Below are 19,089 nucleotides of genomic sequence, written 5' to 3' on the forward strand. Positions count from 1 at the left end.
ACAATTTTAACAAAAACAAGATAATTATCAATGAAATGAGTGGTGAGATTCTGTCTCCTGGAGCCTATTATACAGAGCAAAGTAAGTCAGAAAGATAAACACCAGTACAGGATATTAACGCATATATATGGAATTTAGAAAGATGGTAACGATGACCCTATATGCGAGACAGCTAAAGAGACACAGATGTATAGAACAGACTGCTGGACTCTGTGGGAGAAGGCAAGGGTGGGATGATTTGAGAGAATAGCATTGAAACATGTATGCTATCATATGTTAAATAGATCGCCAGTCCAGGTTCGATGCATGAGGCAGGGTGCTCAGGGCTGGTGCACTGGGATGACCCTGAGAGATGCGATGGGGAGGTGGGAGGGAGGATCTGGATGGGGAACACATGTACTCCCATGGCTGATTCATGTCAATGTATGGCAAAAATCACCACAATATTGTAAAGTAATTAGCCTCCAATTAAAATTAAAAAATAAACAAATAATTTTTAAAAATAAAAAGGAGGTAAGTATTTCTAAAAAGTTTTTTATTTTTATATGAAATGTTGCAGTTACAAATGTAAAATTTGTTTTTATGGGACAAAAAGACCTCCATGCTACCTAGTGGCAGACACCCAGTTTCAAAATTTATTTCCCTGTTATTTTATGTCTTCTGAATTCCTAGAGTAGGAGTTAACCTCTGTGAACAAGATCAGCAATGCTTCTTCTCTCAAGATGCTCACATTTCAAAAGGAGACGTGGAAAATGAACAAATAAAAAAAATAAACATCAGACTGAATATGTGTACTGTGATAAACTCTTGAATTTATTCAGGGGTGTTAATAATTTTTAATGAACATAAATGGATTAGACGATCCAAACAACTATGAAAGACGTCCAGAAATGCTCTTTCACTTGAAAGTGGTAGTTTTTTCCTCATTTTCTTTATCATTATACTTATTAACGTGAACTCAGTAATTTCCACAACATTGTATCTTTTAACTTCCATTGTGATAATAAAGAAAGCCATTCAAACAAAGCAGCTCCGTTGCCTGGGCAACACTTCTCTTCCTGTATCCATCCGGTTCCAGATAAGGGACCATTTTAACCATTAGTAAAGATATGCAGATTATATCCCCCCATGAATGACAGGGATTCTATCCAACCTGAGTAATGGGATTCACTTGGAGGAGAAACGTGTCTCTGCAGAGCGATGAGAACTTGGTGCTGGGTGGCAGGGTTACGTGGCGGCGGTGACAGAATCACTCCATGCCCACTAGGCATTCATTAGGCAAACATCCTGTGAGCACATGAGTGATGCATGGTGTGGAAGTAAACATGCATCGCCCTCCCACCAACAAGTCCCGGGCTGGTGGGAGAGACACGAGGGGGAGGAGCTAGGGCTTCACTGTAAGAAAAATGGGAAGTGTTTCATTTTCTGTCACAAGGCGCTGCAGTGGTGTGAGATGGCTAACTCAGGTCTTGCCACGTTGCCTCTTCGTTGGGTAGCAGAGGAATTCAGACTCTGCACAGGATGTGAGGTGGGGCTGGTAGACAAGGTCTGTCCCCGAGGTGGTGTGATCGCTGGAATTCAAAGCTCCGTTTACCCCTTTGAGCAGCTGTGTTTTCAGATCAGGCTGACCAATCTGAACAGGGGTTTTGGTTGGATGTTCTCTGAACTGTTCTGTCAGAGAGCACGTGATGTGGCTCCACCAGGTCCTGGCTGCCTGTCTGATGGTGAACAACTTCTCAGGGCTGCCTTCTGCGTGGCCGCCATCTGGGATAATTCTTCTACTCCGAACTACTTAGGTACTTTGAACTGCCTGTGCTGGTTTTGTGGGTCCCGGCACACATTCCCCTGGTCTTTGTGGTGTGCACAGGAGGCCTCTGCCTTGTCAGAAGGTACGACCTGAACATCCTTACATGTGCCACGGGACCAACGGTCTCCTCATGCAGAGAAGACCTTTAGTAGACATTTCCAGAAGGAAATAGACCATGGTGTGTGTGTGTGTGTGTGTGTGTGTGTGTGTGTGTGTGTGTGTGTGAAAGAGAGAGAAAAAGAGAGAGAGAGAGAGAGATAGGGAGAGAGAGAGAGAAAGAGCTCAAACAGCTTAACAAATGAACAAGGATTTCTTGATGAGAAATTATGTATAGGCATTTCTTTAAAATGGGACTGTTTTACCAAATTATATTCTTATGACTGAATATTGAGCAGCAAAACAAATCCAAAGGAGATGGAAGGAGTACAGATGGAATCACTGATAAATTATGTAGGCCGGGGCACACCAAATACCACTTTCTGGGGGGAGTTCCAGGAATGAGTTTGGGCATCAGTATAAATATTTATGAGTTGATCTGAAAATAATCTAAAGTGTTTTGCAATTGAACTTTTGGAAGCATGAAATAGGATTTAATTTTCAGTTACAGCATTTAAAAAACTCAGATTTTACTTTTTATTTATTTTCACTTAGACCAGAAAATCTGAGATCCCTTTGAACTGGGTTGTTTGGGAGGGAGGGATGTGCGAGTTTTGCATTTTGTGGAGACCAGGAAGACTGGGGTCAGGAGTGCATCTTCTGTGCAGCCTTCTGCTCCCAAAGAGCTCCTCAGAGTTATTGTGCAATGACATTGACCTGACCTGGTTCAGTATTAATCTGTGTCTCTAAAATATCAATAACCTCAGATATGCAGGTGACACCACCCTTACGGCAGGAAATGAAGAGGAATGAGAGAGCCTCTTCATGAAAGTGAAAGAGGAGAGTGAAAAAGCAGACTGAAAACTCAACGTTCAAAAAACTAAGATCATGGCATCTGGTCCCATCACTTCATGGCAAATAGATGGGGAAACAGTGAGGGACATTACTTTCTTGGGCTCCAAAATCACTGTGGATGGTGACTGCAGCCATGAAATTAAAAGACACTTGCTCCTTGGGTAGAAAAGCTATGACCAACCTAGACATCATACTAAAAAGCAGAGACACTACTTTGCCAACCAAGGGCTGTATAGTCAAAGTTATGGCTTTTCCAGTAGTCATGTATGGATATGAGAGTTGGACCATAAAGAAAGCTGAGTGCCAAAGAGCTGATGCTTTTGAACTGTGGTGTTGGAGAAGACTCTTGAAAATCCCTTGGACAGAAAAAAAAGATTAAACCAGTCCATCCTAAAGGAGATCAGTTTTGAATATACATTGGAAGGACTGATGCTGAAACTCCAATACTTTGGCCACCTGATGCGAAGAGCTGACTCATTTGAAAAGATCTTGATGCTGGGAAAAATTGAAGGTAGGAGGAGAAGGGGACAACCAAGAATGAGACGGTTTGATGGCACCACCGACTCAAAGGACATGAGTTTGAGCAAGCTCCGGGAGTTGGTGATGGACAGGGAAGCCTGGCATGCTGGTCACAAAGAGTTGGACACCGCTGAGCCACTGAGCTGAATAGCAGTTTGATTTGGAGCCAGGGGGGCTTTTTCATTTGTCCACCTTCAGTCCTTGGCACTTAGAATATAAAAAGAGAAGCACAAAGCAGGTAGATAATTGCAGCATTGACAAACAAGGACTGAGGTGGTTTCCTGACAAAGCTGAGAAGAGTAAGAAGGGGATACCCCAGAAGCAAGGGGATGCCACTGCCCTACCTACAGCCACCTGCTTGTCACAGGAGACCCTATCCGACTCACCTGTGGCACTTCTAGTGACCATGATGCTGGGGGGAAAACAGACAGACAGAACCCAACCTGTGTTTGGTCTGTCTCCCATTCCAGCGATCAGAGTGCAGTTGTCTGGATCTGCTCTGACACTGTCTGTAGCCTGCCTGCCAGACCTCTCCACCTGCTCCACCTGTTGGCAGCCACTTCTGTGGGCATCTTTCTTTCGAGGCAGGATCAACCAGGCTTATCTCAACTAAGACACAACACATGCATATCAAAAGAGAAAAACAATAATCAGCCTTAGAATTTTGGAGAATTATAGTCTTCAGGATATATAATTAGAATTATATAATTCAGGAAAGTTGAAGTATAATTTTTATGTAAAATTAAAAATTATATTCACTTTTTTTGCTTAACCACCATTATAAATAATGTTAGATATAGAACTTGACAGATACATTGGGCTTTGTTTAGCTAAATATATGTTAAAAAATTTATCCTTTTATGTATTGAGTTCAGTTCAGTCGCTCAGTCATGTCCGACTCTTTGCAACCCCATGAATCGCAGCACGCCAGGCTTCCCTGTCCATCACCAGCTCCCGAAGTTTACTCAAACTCATGCCCATCGAGTCAGTGATGCCATCCAGCCATCTCATCCTCTGTTGTCCCCTTCTCCTCCTGCCCCCAATCCCTCCCAGCATCAGGGTCTTTTCCAATGAGTCAGCTCTTCGCATGAGGTGGCCAAAGTGCTGGAGTTTCAGCTTCAGCATCAGTCCTTCCAGTGAACACCCAGGACTGATCTCCTTTAGGATGGACTGGTTGGATCTCCTTGCAGTCCAAGGGACTCTCAAGAGTCTTCTCCAACACCACAGTTCAAAAGCATCAATTCTTGGTTGCTCAGCTTTCTTCACAGTCCATATATGACCACTGGAAAAACCATAGCCTTGACTAGACGAACCTTTGTTGCCAAAGTAATGTCTCTGCTTTTTAATATGCTGTCTAGGTTGGTCATAACTTTCCTTCCAAGGAGTAAGCGTCTTTTAATTTCATGGCTGCAGTCACCATCTGCAGTGATTTTGGAACCCCCAAAAATGAAGTCTGACACTGTTTCCACTGTCTCCCCATCTATTTCCCATGAGGTGATGGGACCAGATGCCATGATCTTAGTTTTCTGAATGTTAAGCTTTACCCAACTTTTTCACTCTCCTCTTTGACTTTCATCAAGAGGCTTTTTAGTTCCTCTTCACTTTCGGCCATAAGGGTGGTGTCATCTGCATATCTGAGGGTATTGATATTTTTTCCGGCAATCTTGATTCCAGCATGTGCTTCTTCCAGCCCAGCGTTTCTCATGATGTACTCTGCATATAAGTTAAATAAGCAGGGTGACAATATACAGCCTTGACATACTCCTTTTCCTATTTGGAAACAGTCTGCTGTTCCATGCCCAGTTCTAACTGTTGCTTCCTGACCTGCATACAGGTCTCTCAAGAGGCAGGTCAGGTGGTCTGGTATTCCCATCTCTTTCAGAATTTTCCACAGTTTCTTGTAATCCACACAGTCAAAGGCTTTGGCATAGTCAATAAAGCAGAAATAGATGTTTTTCTGGGACTCTCTTGCTTTTTTGATGATCCAGCGGATATTGGCAATTTGATGTCTGGTTCCCCTACCTTTCCTAAAGCCAGCTTGAACATCTGGAAGTTCGCGGTTCACATATTGCTGAAGCCTTGCTTGGAGAATTATTTTTATGTTACAAATGTGTTGACATTTTAATGTTTTGTTATAATGAACGGGCTACACTGTAAGATGCTTGAATGTTTCTGTGAGATATCGAGCTATGTTTATGTACATACCAAAATGGAAAACATTTTAATAGTTGGTACCACTGGCTGAATGATGGACAAAGGCAAAGAGAGAATTTTTTTCCTTTTCTCTATATGCTTTAATTTGCCACTATAAATAAATAAAAATAAACCATATATAGGGCATCATATAACTTTTCAAAGTCTGAACGGGGCTCATTATTTTTCATTTTTATCTACATTGACACTTTAGAGCAAGATAATTAGATGTGAGTCATGTTATGAAGTGATCAATAAGAACAAAAACTTTTACCTAAAAATGGCAATTCATTGTCATATTGTACTGTTTAACTAAGGATTAGGATTGCTATGACTATGTTCCTATTTGAATGTGTCATCCAAAATTGGCAAAGTTTGTGCTAATATCTTAAAATTTTATAATTGATTTTCAAAGTGACAAAGATGACAATCTCTGAGATTCATAAAATAGAAAATCAAATATAGATTTGTTTTTAAAACTGATTTGATAAGTGTTGTCAATCCAGATAAATAATTGTAATCTAAATAACTGATCTAGTGTAAGCCTTCTCCACTCAAGAGAGCTGGTGGGCAAGAACATATCTTCTGAGATGCAGAACCCAGTGGTATTCAAATGCTACGCAGAATGTCAGGGAGGAGATTGGAAGTTTAATTACAGCTTCCTGGGTGACAGTTCTTTAGTGTTTGCCAGAGAGTGATAAGAGCTAACACAAAGATGTTCTTAAGAGTAATGTCCAGTTTACTTCAAAGTTAAATTAGTTTTCAGTTTTAATTAGAATAGCTTATTTATGGTAAGACAATATTGGCAAATTCATTGATTAATATTTATTGAGAAATTAAGGATTTTTTAAGAATAGAAAGTCAGGTAATTTCTTCTACCTCATTCAGGAGAATTACTCAGGTGTGTCTTCCCTCCTGAAAAGTGTCCCACTTGTGCTAAGAGGTGACAGGATCTTTGTCATCCTACTGGCTGCTCTATGGGCAGCTGCTCTGACTGGTTGGGCAATATTTTTTCTTATCTTTTCATCAGGCTTCCCAGGTGGTAAAGAACCCGCTTGCCAATGCAGGAGATGTAAGAGATGTGGGTTCATTCCCTGGGTTGGGAAGATTTCCTGGAGGAGGGCATGGGAACCTGCTCCAGAATTCTTGTCTGGAGAATCCCATGGACAGAGGAGCCTGATGGGCTGCAGTCCATAGGGTCGCAAAGAGTCAGACACAACTAAGCAACTTCACACACATGCATATTACAAGGTTTGCTGGGACAGAGATTGGTCAACCCACCAGATACCCTCCTGTGAGTATGTAACAGAAATATGAGACTTATTTGTTAAGTTCAGTGGACAAACACCTGAAAGATTTTTAAAACTTGTTAGTATTAAACGTTAATGGAATAAGTTTGCCAACACCTGTGATTCAACTTGGCCTAGAGATACTAATTTAATAAAAGTAAAATTTCATTATGGTGTGAATGTGTACATATTTAAATGTTACTAAATTAAGCAGTATTAGTATAATGATACATATTATAACTCATTTCATATGGCTGATGTAAAATAATATATAGTAAAGTCAAACAAAGTTCATATTAGCCTAAGATGAGAATTGTATCAGTAAAGCAATACTTTCTGTTCAGCTACTAGGAAGATAGTTCAGACAGCTGAGGAATTTTACATCTATTATTGTCAGATTCAGTTTTTAAACCACTACTCCTCATCTTGGCAATAAAATCCGGTTGCCTATTTGTATTGCTATTCAGCACCTTCATAAGAGGTGGTGATTCTGTAGAAATGTCTTATCTCATTTCACATAATGCAAAGGGACCAGTAGTAGATTTGATAGAAAAAGTTGAGTGGAAGCATACAAAGCTAACACTCACTATTTATGATTTAATTCTAGTATCTAGGAAAGACTTGTGATATTAAAACTGATTGCATTAAATGCAATCTACATTTATATTCTACAAAACGCTGTTTTCACATTTAGTAAAAATATTCTTATCATGACAACTCTATACATTCTGAGGGTAAGGAGGGTTACCTCACTTCCAGAAGACCCTGATGGTGAAGGGAAGTGATGCAGAATTGTTCAGAGTTCAGGCTCTGTGCTGTTCCACATCGACAGGCTGAGGAAGAACAAGTATATCGAGGTGAGGGGAGACAGGACTGTATTCGTTCTGAGCCTTGGGGAGCAGAGGCAGTACCAGCTCGGCATGGGAACTTGGATTCCTCTTCTTAACTTCATTATTATTAATTCTGCTCCAGGAATAAAACCAAACAGCAGAAATACCACATCTCCTCACACTTTGAGACAGGAGAGCTTCATTGTTGAATCAACTTCTGAGAGTATTTCATCATGAACTAATGGTTTTTGAGTTTTTGGATTTTCTCATTTCTTCATAATAGCTAAAATTTGAACTTCTAACACAAAAGCTGTTTTATAAAATGATAACGATGTTTTCTGTTGAGCCACAGGAAAAGCATCCTTACTAGCAATCCCTATGACATATAAAGTGTTTAAGGAAGCTTGTAGAAAATGACAGGATTAAAGGAATGGAAGAATGTATAGTATTGCATGCTGTGCTTGGCTTCTAAACACCCTTCAACCAGCCTGTATATTTAAGAAAAAAACATTTTTTTTTAAGTTCACAGGGAAAAGAATTCATTCATATTTGACTACATTAGATGCCGGTATATAAGAATATTCATTACTGGTTGCCACATATTAATATTTATTTAATGCTTGTAACTACTTAGGTTATATATTATTAAGAAATAAGAACTTATTCATCTACAAAGGTATAAGAACATATGAACTACACTGATTACATAGTTACTATGCTGTCTATCCAGTAGAGGGAATAACTGCGAATGTCTCAATTAAGCAAATGTCATTATGCTTAATACTTTCTTATCATAATAGTACGTTTTAGTTATTAAAAAAGTTTAAGATATAGGAGCACAGAGAATAAACCAGAGAGAACTACAATCAGAATTCATATTCTAGCAATGTGGCAAACTAATTACCTAAATAACCTTTTTAATGCATGATATTGAAAATGAAATACAAGTATGCTCTCTATGTATGGAGTTGAGTTGGCGAGAAAATGGCCGAAATCCTCAGAGACAAAAACAACAGATTGAAAACATAATGAAGCACCAAGCCTGGCTGCTCTGAGCGTATTCTGATCCTTGTTCAGTCACTAAGTCGTGTCTGACTCTTTGCAACCCCATGGACTGCAGCATGCCAGGCTTCCCTGTCCTTCAGTGTCTCCCAGGGTTTTCTCAGACTCATGTCCTCTGGGTCAGTGAGGCCATCAAACCACCTCATCCTCTTTCATCCCTTTCTCCTCCTGCCTTCAATCTTTCACAGCATCAGGGTCTTTTCCAGTGAGTCAGCTCTTTGCACCAGGTGGCCAAAGTATTGGAGCTTCAGCTTCAGCATCAGTCCTTCCAGTGAATATTCAGGGTTGATTTCCTTTAGACTGGTTTAATCTCCTTGCTTTCCAGGGTACTCTCAAGAGTCATCTCCAGCACCACAGTTCGAAAGCACCAATTCTTTGATGCTCAGCTTTCTTTATGGTCCAACTCTCATATCCATACATGACTACATGGAAAAACCATAACCTTGACTATACAGATCTTTATCAGCAAAGTCCGTGATCCTGCATGACCTGATTCCCTCCATCTTAATGGAGTTCATGACAAAGGAAGGAGGAAAAGCTTCCATTCCACACAAGGTGGAAAATCATGAGAATCTCTCACAAAACAGGCTCTAAAAGATGCTTTTCTCAAGGAAAGGGCTGGTAATGTAAGGCTGAGATCAGTCAATGGCTAAGACAGAGGGTAGACACACCTGCTTTATGTGCAGGGAGGAGCAGAAGCATTAGCGAGGAGTTTCCAATGACAGTCTGGCTGCAACCTATACTTTACACTAGCATTATCCTCACAGCTGTGGAACCCCAAAGGCATAAGCCTGGAATTTGATTAAGAAGGTCCCAGTTGATGACCCCTCCCAGGAACCTGATAGCATGGATAATGAGATTCCTCCTTAAATCAAAGCCTGAAAAGTCCCAAACACTAAATTACTTTGATTATAATCTCACAATCCTCAAAATCACATAAAACCTGTGGTTACACGCTGTAAAGAGCAAGTACAACAGGAGCACCAGCCCCAGGACTGAAGTGGCAAAGCTTCCAGATGAAATAGCCAGATTATGAAAAGCAGATAATACAGGCGAAGACTATTATAATTTCATCAAAGTAAGGCAAAGTAGAACTTCTGAACAGAAGCCTTTCTAGACATGAAACAGGAAAGTTCAATTCAGCAGGCGAAGCGAACACCTCTACATTTTTATGAACCTAGTAGCATAAATTTAAAATATGTAAATAGCCAGGACATGGAAGCAACCTAAATGTTCACCAACAGAGAAATGGATAAAGAAGATGTGATACATATATACAGTGGAATATTGCCCATAAAAAGAAAAGAAATTGTGTCATTTGCAGAGTCATGGATGGGCCTAGAGCCTGTCATAAAGAGTGAAGTAAGTCAGGAAGAGAAAAGCAAATATGGTCTATTAACATATATTATGTGGAGTCTAGAAATATAATAGAGATCTTTTTTTTTCATTTATTTTTATTAGTTGGAGGCTAATTACTTTACAATATTGTAGTGGTTTTTGTCATACATTGACATGAATCAGTCACGGATTTACGTGTATTCCCCATCCCAATCCCCCCTCCCACCTCCCTCTCCACCCGATTCCTCTGGGTCTTCCCAGTGCACCAGGCCCGAGCACTTGTCTCATGCATCCAGCCTGGGCTGGTGATGATCTTATTTGTAAAGGAGAAATAAAGACACAGATGTAGAGAACAAACATATCGATACCAATGGGGCAGGGAGGGTGGGATAAACTGGGAGATTGGTGTTGACATTTATGCAGGATTGATAGTGTGTATAAAGTAGAATAACTAATAAAAATCTACTGTATAACCCAGGGAGCTCTGCTCAGTGCTTTGTGGCAACATAAAGGGGTAGGAAATCAAAAAAAGTATGAATGTATGTATAAATATGGCTGACTCACTGACACAGCAGTGTAGAACAACTATACTCAACAAGTGAAATGATACAGTTTCACTGGAAAAAAAAACTCCAAAATATGTGAAGCCAAAAGTAGAAGACCTACAAGAAGAAATTGCCATAGCTACAGATCTTTGGGGAGATTTTGTTACACTTGTCTTAAAAACTAACAGTAAGTGTATGAAAGATTTGAACCACTCACATTGTAAAGTAAAACTAAAGGACAAAGAGATATTTCTTTTCTAAAACATTATTATATATGACTTGAAAATCATATCGGTCTTCAAAAGTATACAGGAAAAACAGCATGTCTTCTGAGAAAAGGCAAGTTAGGGAGGACAGTACAAAACTACATCGTTTTGTAGCAACAAGAACACCAAACAAAGAGGAGTAATTGGGACTCGAGGGGATCATCTGGACGGTTCGTGCAGATGCATGCGTGTGAGCAGATGCTGTCACAGTGGTGACTGAATATGTGCCAGAACAATAGGGTGGAAATGATGCCTCGACTTTATCCGGACCCTGCCTGCTGGGGGCAGGGATGGGACAGATGGAATCCCTTAATTATGCTGTTTTATGGACTTGGTTTGAAGAGGAGCTATTTGCCCAGGTGCCCTGCATGCTTGGGGCAGAGTGACTGCAGGGGGCAGGCAGTGGAGCCAGTGCCAAGGCGGGGGTGAGCCAGGCCCCTCTCTCTGGGCCGAGCCTTGAGGTCTTGTTGCTCGGATGGAGCTGGCTCCCAGCATCTCAAGGTAGATGTTGCAGTGCTTCTCCTGCCAGTGGAGCTGTGACCCTGAAGACACTCCCATTTCCCAACAGAGGTCGTAATTCTACCACCATTCTGCCTACTCTTGCCTGGGATAGACTATGCATGAACAAATACGATTCTCCTTCTGTTCCAAAGTAGTCTATTAATTTATCCTGTATGAGTGAATTTGATTTACAGAGGCACAAGTTGTGCAGAATAGATTGTGTAAAGTGCTGGGCAGGGCTTGTGGAGAAATCATCTTTCTTTAGAACTGAGTTCATGAAAACAGTGTTGGTATCACATAGGCTATATATTCTCTGTCTACAGCACAATTAAAGTTAGCACATTTAACAACAACAAAAGAAAGCTATTAAACACCCCCTCTATTTGGAAATGAAGACATTTGGAAATTGAAATTGTCTTCTAAGTAATTCATCATTCAAAGAAGAAAACAATGGAAATGTATACAAAAGTGTACAATATTTAAATAGAGAAATTATAACCTTTTTAAATACATTTATTGGGGGAAAATGCAAGGCTGAAAATTAATTTGAATGCCAAGAAAGATGCAATGTAAAGAAAGAAGTCATGAAAATGTTAAATAAAATGGAAATTCAAGACAATAGAGAGGGTCAACAACACTGAAGTGTTAAAAAGGAAAAGATAAAAAACAAAAAATTAGTATAAAATTATGAGCAATATTTATTACAAGTCCTTCTACTCCTGCTATTCCTCTGCATCTCTCTCTCTCTCTGTCTCTCTCTCACACACACACACACACAAACATGTGTGTACAGCTGACCAATTATGAGAACATACACTCCTGCAGCGAGGGAAATCACGTGATATAGGCAGGGTCTGGGAGTGGATAACTGTGCACAGTGTTTGCTCTGTACTCGGTCCACTTTTCCTCTGCATTTTCCAATTTGGCAGGAAGTTGACAGCTTTGTGGCACTATGGGGATAGCAATGTGAAGCCAGGGCTTGCCGAATGTTAGTTGCTTGAAGAGCCACACAGTAACAGAATAAACCTGGAGCAGACAGTTTCTCACCAGGGAATGCACTTGGCCTCACGTGATCTCCAGTATCAAAACTGGTCTAAATGTCCCTGGAGTGCTAGTGCCTCCAGGTGCAAATAGCAGCAAATGAGCATCCTCTCTGGAGACAGATAACATCAGCCTAGGCTTTAGATTATTTCTGTAAACACACTTTCCAAATACAGTGTTATGCATGCAGTCAACACTGACCAACAGGAGGAGGAGATAAGGAAACATGAAAGAAAATCACAGTAACAATAAACAGTCAACAGAAATAAGTCAACAGGGGCTTCAGCAATTGGCATTATCAGAAGCAGACGCTTAATGCCAATACATTTGAAAATTTATATAAAATTGAAAAAGCTCCTAGAAACAATTTTAGGGACAATCCAAATCAAGTTTACTATTAAGGAATTCAAAGAGATATTAACTGGAATGGGGATAAAGAATGGCTGCTGAGGGTACCTCTTTTTAATCTCTTCTGCTTCTGTTAGGTCCTTAGCTAAGAGTACTGTTTTCTCTGGAGGTTAACAGACAGACATCATATGTAATAAGATAGTGATGATAGATACATAAACTCATAACTACACCAAAACCCACTGGACTGTACACTTTGAAGGGAAATAAATATTAAATATCTCCCAGATGCAGAAGAGCTTAATATGTACTAACTACTCTGGGAAAAAAATCATTTTCATCTTTTTCTCCAGCTTTGAGACATCATTGAAATGTAACATTGTGTCAGATTAAGATGTAACATGATGATTTGATACATATACAGAGAGAGTGAAATGATTACCACATAAGGTTAGTTAACACTTTGCTATTGCACACAACTATTTTCTGTAGTTGAGGACATTTGCAATCTACTGTCCTAGAAATTCTCACGTACAGATACAGTTTTGCTAATTATTGTGACCATGCTGTCCTTTATACCCCAAAGCTCTTTTATCTTGTACTAGCTGGTCCTTACCTCAATGGGTTTATTATAGGGGAGAAGGATATATTCACCACCAGAAAATTTAGTTTTTTAATTGGACAGTTTTGAAGACATCAAGTGTACACAGATGTACATCAGTCTCCTTCAGTGTTAGCAGCTGTCAAAGCAGGGCCCTGCCCCCCCACTGCCATCCACTTCCCACTACTTTCTTTGGCTATTTTGAAGCAAATACTAGATATCATAAAACTTCCTTTCCAAATAGTTTAGTTAGCATATCTCAGGGCTTCCCAGGTGGTGCTAGTGGTAAAGAACCTGCCAGCCCAGGAGATATAAGAGACAAGGGTTCCATCCCTGGGTCAGGAAGATCCCCTGGGGGAAGGCATGGCAACCCATTCCATGGGATTCATGGCAAATCCCATGGCCAGAGGAGCCTGGTGTGCTGCAGTCCATGGGGTCACAATGATCTGCAGTAGGGTTTGATGGTGTTTTGCCTTCTACTGTAATAGGATTCCTCAGGCTTATTTGTTACTTGCCCTGAAACTAGCGAAACGTTAAAAAAAAATATTTAGTTACCAAACTCTGGGTAGTGTGGGTACTTGGTGCTACTCACTCACTCATGGTTCCCAGGCCTTTCAGTAGAACAGTGAGTCACTTTTCTAAAAAGGTGACTTTGATGGTCACGGATTTATTTCCTTTAGGATTGACTGGTGTGATCTCCTTGCAGTTCACGGGACTCTCAAGAGTTTTCTCCAACAGCACAGTTCAAAAGCCTCAATTCTTCAGCACTCCGTTTTCTTTATAGTCCAACCCTCACATCCATACATACACTGCTTTACACTGCTTTACTGGAAAAACCATAGCTTTGACTAGATGGACCTTTATTGGCAAAGTAATGGCTCTGCTTTTTAATATGCTGTCTAGGTTGGTCATAGCTTTTCCTCCAAGGAGCAAGCATCTTTTAATTTCATGGCTGCAGTCACCATCTGCAGAGACTTTGCAGCCCAAGAAAATAAAGTCTGCCATTATATCCATTGTTTCCCCATCCATTTGCCGTGAAGTGATGGGACTGGATGCCATGATCTTCGTTTTTTGAATATTGAGTTTTAAGCCAGCTTTTTCACTCTCCTCTTTCACTGTTCATCAAGAGGTTCTTTAGTTCTTCACTCTCTGCCATAAGGGTGGTGTCATCTGGAAATCTGAGGTTACTGACATTACTCCCGGCAATCTTGATTCCAGTTTGTTCTTCATCCAGCCCAGCATTTCTCATGATGTACTCTGCGTATAAGTTAAATGAGCAGGATGACAATATACAGCCTTGACATATTCCTTTCCCAATTTGGAATCAGTCTGTTGTTCCATGTCTCGTCCTAAAGGAAATTGGTCCTGAATATTCATCGGAAGGAGTGATGCTGAAGCTGAAACTCCAATACTTTGGCCACCTGGTGTGATGAACTGACTCCTTAGAAAAGACCCTGATGCTGGTGAAGTCTGAAGACAGGAGAAGAAGGGGACGACAGAGGATGAGATGTTTGGATGGCATCACCGACTCAATGAACATGAGTTTGAACAAGCTCCAGGAGTTGGTAATGGACAGAGAAGCCTGGCGTGCTGCAGTCCATGGGGTCTCAAAGAGTCAGACACAACTGAGCGACTGAACTGAACTCAACTGGTCACGGGGTCATTACTTAAACTCTTGGTTCTGCCTCTGCATCCTCTTCTTCCCATGTGCAGAGATCCTGGTTCACTGCTGTGTGTTAGGAAACCCTTCAGTTACTTCTTTATTCATTTCTTCTGTGATGCTTACTCTGTTCAGTTTCTGTTCTATTACAATAGGATATGTTCTCTTTAGGAAAAATGTCACTCCATTTAGGTTTCCAAATGTATTTATGAAGAGTTTTGTAAAGCAGTGTCATAGGCTTTTGATATTTCCTCTTAATAGTTATTCCCCTTTTTAGTTTCCAGTTTTATTTAATTGTGCTTTGTCTCTCTCTCTCTCTTTTTAATCCATTAGGTTGATTAAGGGTTTTGTTTTTTATTGATTTCTTTAATGAATCAATATTTGCATTTATATATTAGTTTTAAATTCTGAAAGTGTTTTTTTAAACTCTTTTTGATTTATAATTACTAATTCTATTTTTCTGTTCTTTGTTTTCATCTTATTTTAATTGTTTTTCTTCACTAAAATTTTTAGTTCATTTCTTTGTTTTTATTTCCAAAAGCCTCAATTCCTTAGGCCATAAATTTCTTTCTTCTAAATCCTTTAGCTATTTTCCAGAGTCTGAAATGTTACACAATCAACATCATTGTTTTAAAGTACTTCTGTTATTTTATTTTGAATTTTTATTTAATCTAAAACTGTCAAATAATACTTTTTGGTTTTCCATTTGTGTTAATTTTGAATTTATTGTACCTACATTCAAATTGTGTTATTATATGATCTGTGCTTTTTGAAAATCGTTGAGATGGTTTTTGAGATAGAACACAGAAATGTCTTCCAATGTTGCATGGCTGCTTGCGGATAAATGAAGACATAGTCTGTGTGGTTGGGGCTGTGTCATGAGCCAGACTTGTAAAGCCCGTCTTTGACTGCCAAGCACTGAACTTTCCCACTGAGTGAGGATGCTAAGTAAGGACCACTTGGCAATTCAATTTCTTGTGCTTCCAGAGCCATCAGAAGGGTTTCTGTCCCACTGCTCCCTCCTCCCGCAGGGCTGCTGGCACCACTGAGCACTCTGCTTTATGCCATCAGGCTCCCTGGCAAATAATTTTGGGGTTGGGGGACACTTTGTCAGTATTGTTCTTTACTCTGTCCAAGTTTTTTTTTTTTTTTCATTTCCTTGTTTGTTTTACCCTACTTGCTCAGTGCTATTTTGCTTCAGGGGTTGGCAAAGGGTTGAAGATAGGGAAGGGTATGAATCCATCAGTGTCTTGGCCAGACTTGATCTCAGTCATTTAACGTGATAGTATTTGGAATAGTTAGAACAGCGTCAGGTGAAAACCTCCAATCCTCCTCCTGATATAAGAACACACTTTGCCTTCCACTATATCTTGAAATTATAAATTATAATCTGTCAGTAATTATACCTTGCTGGCTTCCGCTAGTGGACAGAGAGTTGGAGGAGCAGTTAAAGCTGAAAGTGTTGACCGGGTTAATAAAAGAGTGCAGGTCACATGCTCGCCTGCCTGACCTCTACAGAAGTTGTGTCCAGATGTACCCGTGCTGAAGAGAGCAAGTGGACTAATCCACGGGAATGACAGATCCACACCTCTGAAGTATACACATGCCTTTGCATGCTGCTTTTGTTAGCAGTCATACAAACCATTTTTATTTTATCCTGCTGGTTTTGTGTTTTTATTTTCAGCAGAAGTTGATGACAGCCTGAACTGATTTCTTTAAAAATGCTCCAAGTCACACTTTTCTTTTCAGTAATGTTTGCTGAATAAATGAGATTTACTAAGTTAAAAGAATTAAAATTCCAATGAGTTTCCATTGGTTATATCTGAAATAATTTAACTTTTATGAACCATCATTAATCCTTTACCCTATTTTCACTTTGTGAGTTCATTTAACAAGCTAAGCTTTCCTCAAAACATTATATTTTATATTTCACACCAAGAGCACTCTCCTCCATGGTGAGAGGAGAAAACTGGGGGAAGGGAGTGAAGGCGTTTCTGCTGCTGATGGAGCAGAATCAGGTTTAGTCGTCAGCCTTGTCTCAGCTGATGGGTTAGCAATAGAAGTTTTTCTTTAGGTCTCTGAGTTGTTCCCCTACATACAAGTAAAATAATTTATAGCATAATGCTTAACTAGGAAACAATTTTAGGCATAAATAATTTTTATTATTTTACCAATTTTTTCGTAATGCTCTTTTTTACTCTTGAGAGATTCATATTCTGAATTTATATTTTTCATCTCAAGGAAATGATGTGTGTATCTTTCTGTTTTACTTTTTTCTAACAATAAGGATGGTAAATAGAGGAAAGGTAGCTTTAATGGAATTAAGTCTTTGTAGAATGAAAATGTCCACTCTAAAATGATATCCAGAAATTCACAAGGACTTAGGATAAATTTCTTTATTATTGGAAAGTTAGGATGAACAAGAAGACCGTGTATTAATACTGATAAACAAGAAGACTATAGTATTAATTCTCGATAGTTTTTAAAAAGTGGCTTTCACTCTCTCTCCTTCCAACAAGGTTTTTGCTTTATGCCTTCTTGATTGGATGAGAGCATCTGTGACTCCCAAAGTACTCATCCTCAAATTGGGAGAAGTGATATGTAATTGTAATCTCAAAAACCAGGGCAAACATAATAGCTTTCTTTTAAAGCCTTAACAACTGAGTAATTAAAGAAAGAGTGAGCACTATTAAATATGCATTAATAAAATATATTAAGATGGCTCATGCACAGAAATAATACACATCTGACACTGGATGCATTAAAGGCGGTGCTTTGTAGACTGGGTTAGTAGAGACTACATGATCATTTGAACTGAAGCAGGAAGTAACATACTTGCTTTCACTACCTGCATTAGTTTGCCAGGGTAAAGTCTGCTGTAGTAATGAAGTGTCACCCATTGGGTGGCTCCAGCAGCAGAAACTGATCCTCTCACAGTCTGGAGACTGGAAGCCCATAATCACAGAGGGTTCCTCCTGAGGCTGTGAGGGGATCTGTGCCCGGCCTCTCCTTGACCTGTAGATGACTTCCTTCTCCCTGTGTCTCTCTGCCTCATGTCTTCCTTCTGCCACTTCATCTGCCTCTGTATCCAAACTATGCCTGTTTGTGACATCGGTGCCGGTGAGTCAGGACTCATTCTGTTGTTGCTATTCAGTCACTAAGTCATGTCCGACTCTTCGTGGACCCATCCTAGTGCCCTCATTAAACTTCATCCTCTTTGTAAAGACTCTCTCTCCAAATGAGGTCATGTTCTGAGGGACCAGTTGTCAGAACCTCAACATAAGACTTTTGGGGAGGACATCACCCAACCTATCTCATATGCTACAAAACCCTCTTGATTTGCTGGCCAATAAAACTGACAACTCTTCCGCAATACCTCTGTTAAGGTCCAATTTGTATATTTTCTCCAGTCCATTCTGTCAGTTCAGTCACTCAGTCATGTCTGACTCTATGTGACCCCATAGACTGTAGCACACCAGGCTTCCCTGTTCATCACCAACTCCTGGAGCTTGCTCAAACTCATGTCCATTGAGTTGGTGATGCCATTCAACCATCTCATCCTCTGTCATCCCCTTCTCATTCTGCCTTCAATCTTTCCCAATATCAAGGTCTTTTCCAAGGAATCAGTTCTTCAAATCAGGTGGCCAAAGTATTGGAGCTTCAGCTTCAGCATCACTCCTTCCAATGAATATTCAGGACTGATTTCCTTTAAGATGGACTGGTTGGACCTCCTTGCAGTCCAAGGGACTCTCAAGAGTCATCTCCAACACCATGGTTCAAAAGCATCAATTCTTCAGCACTCAACTTTCTTTATGGTCCAACTCTCACATCCATACACGACTACTGCAAAAACCATAGCTTTGACTAGATGGACCTTTGTTGGCAAAGTAACATCTCTGCTTTTTAATATGCCATGTAGGTTGGTCATATCTTTTTTTCCAAGGAGCAAGCATCTTTTAATTTCATGGCTGCATTCGCCATCTACAGTGATTTTGGAGTTCAAGAAAATAAAGTCTGTCACTGTTTCCATTGTTTCCCCATCTATTTACTGTGAAGTGATGGGACCAGATGCCATGATCTTAATTTTTTGAATTAGTTTTAAGCCAGCTTTTTTCACTCTTCTTTTTCACTTTCATCA

This window comes from Dama dama, chromosome 21 (genome assembly GCF_033118175.1).
Source record: "Dama dama isolate Ldn47 chromosome 21, ASM3311817v1, whole genome shotgun sequence".
NCBI classification, from domain to species: domain Eukaryota; kingdom Metazoa; phylum Chordata; class Mammalia; order Artiodactyla; family Cervidae; genus Dama; species Dama dama.